The following is a 2535-nucleotide window of genomic DNA, read 5'->3' on the forward strand; positions in this document are numbered from 1 at the left end:
CAAGGCAGTGTGCGATTACGCTACGGCAGATTTAATAAGTGATAGTTGCTGTGCTTTGACACAAAGACAACGGTTCCTCTTAGTTGCTGCAGAATCTGTGCAGATAACAGCCAAAACATGGCCAATAAGATCCATGTATGAGAGAAGGAAGCCATCCAGAGGAGACGGCTACTTTTCAGGCACTATGCAAATGCATGGCAGGGAACATGAAGAAATCAGAGATATGGTGCTTTGAAGTCTGTTTGAGCTGGGGTGGGCAGAGACCTTGTTAAAGGCTCCAAGGTCTCTGGTGCTGGGAATAATGATCCTATGAGGAAGACAAAAACCAAAGCATAAAACATTCTGCGTGGAGTTCATTCATGTCCAGATTACATGAATGTGTTTGGTTTGAAGTCTTAGGATTCATCTTCAGTGTGAGTCCCTGATGCAGAAGCGATTCTCTAACCTCAGCAGGATTCCACTGAGAGAATAAAAGTAACCCGGAAGAGAGGGATGCATAAATTAGGTGGAGTGTCAGGGAATTAAAGGGGTCACAGGATGTGTCAGCATAAGGTTTTAGCTTATCAGACCAGCAAGTGGCCTCCTGACGTGGGACATGCACCTCTGAACTGCAATCACCCGCATGGTTTGTCCAGTGTGATTCCAGTAATTTCCACAGCATGCTTATCTCCTGTCCACGGTAAAGTCCAACATGCCGAATGGGAACATTCCAAGGCTTTGAACAGATGGGGCCCAATCCAAGCACCAAAATGTAACAGGATTCAGAGTGCCTTGTGTCAGGACGTGGATTCAGGAAGTGAGCTTTGAACGACTGACTGAGGGAAACAATCCCATCTAATCCACCGTACCTGCTGGCCCCTCAGTCCTGAGCTTTCTGAAGGTGACATATAAACTGCTCACGGTCTGTGTTTCCCATATCTCTCTGTTTAGCTGTACATCATTACCTTCTTGCATCCATCCATCTTCTATCCATTTCTCTCGTGGGGGGGCTGGAAGATCAGCTACTTCTCATTGGGAAGCTGGGGAGATGGAAGTCTTCATTATATTATTTCCTCAACAGACCATCATAACCAGTTGCACTGCAAAACAGATTTAGCAGATATCAGTTATCAGCTATATTATTTACAGTTTCTGTAAGTTGTGAACATCGCTACGGATTTTCAGAGTAAAATGTCTGAAGAATTGTGTGCATATCACACATCCCCTACCTTTTAGCGAATCACAGCTGGTAACAGCGCCTTCTAGTGGCCGTGTGCTTATAAAGTCAGAGTTTTTAAAAGGGCGCCGCATTCGGCTCTTAAAAAACCAATACTACTGTGCTTAACAACAAACTGTGTCATTTACGGACCGTGAAATAGGTCATATCTGCTATATGCAATTTTCTGTTTAATTCTCGGCTTACATGAGCATATAAATGCCTTTTATCAATTTAAGTGATCGGCTATCTGCTTCGGCATTAGGAGCGGGATCTTGCATAAGACACCACGAACTGGTGTGAAATGAAAAGCCGCACTTAAGAAGGAGCCACATAAGGACTACAGCCTCACTGACACGTATAAACGGAGGATAAATTTATAGTGCACTGAGCGCGTGGCGCGCACAATGAAATGTACTAGCAATGTGCATACATGCATGCATATATACATACACTACATACACACATACATACATAGTAATAGATGTAGTATTAAATAAATGCAGAAACTATAACCATTAGAAATACATATTTCACCGAGACAATATTATAAATACACTAGCCTGTCACATATTGGACTGTTGATGCAAGTAGCTACATAAACAGAAAATGATTAGGCGATATATGAATGCTGCGCTGCAGTTTATTGAGAAACTCAAAGTTCAGTAATAATAGTGCAGAGGGGTCAGTCAGTCCAGCAATATTTATTGCTAAATTGTCGGTGGAGGTGAGGTAGTGTGCCACACAAAGGTTGCTCTACTTATATCCACCTTTCATTCTCAGACCACAACAGCAAATTAAAAGATATAGTATACGAGCCGTTTCGCTGTTGTGTCCTCGAATAACTTGCGCAATGCGTGGGAAATGATTAATATCGTTTATATGTAATTTGTTGTGTGATTATGAAAATGCATAAACAACCCATTTAGGACGCTGTGCACATTAATGTCTTGGCCAAGATTTAAAAACAGCTACTTTTTAGGGTCGTGCCTAGGGAAGCATGTTTTCTGCGTTTCTTTATGCAATACAATTAGCAGGATATCATGCTTGAAACGATCCCCAGGAGCCTAAGGGAGAGTATGTTGTTGTCTTTTCCCGTAAGATATTGATAAAGATCTAAGCTGGTGTCATCAGCAGATGTAGTTATTTCGCCATCATCTCACAGCAGCATGTAAAACATACCGATTGCCAGTGTGTTAAAGCAGCTTCCCTGTTTTGATGAAGGTTTCTCGCAGCGAACAACCCTCGGCATCACGTCTAACCTCCAAACGCATATGAACGATCCCACAGCGAGTGGATGGAGGGGGGGCTGGAAGTGAGCCAGGACCCGCCCTGGAGCC

This window comes from Brienomyrus brachyistius, chromosome 1, assembly GCF_023856365.1.
Source record: "Brienomyrus brachyistius isolate T26 chromosome 1, BBRACH_0.4, whole genome shotgun sequence".
Taxonomy (NCBI): domain Eukaryota; kingdom Metazoa; phylum Chordata; class Actinopteri; order Osteoglossiformes; family Mormyridae; genus Brienomyrus; species Brienomyrus brachyistius.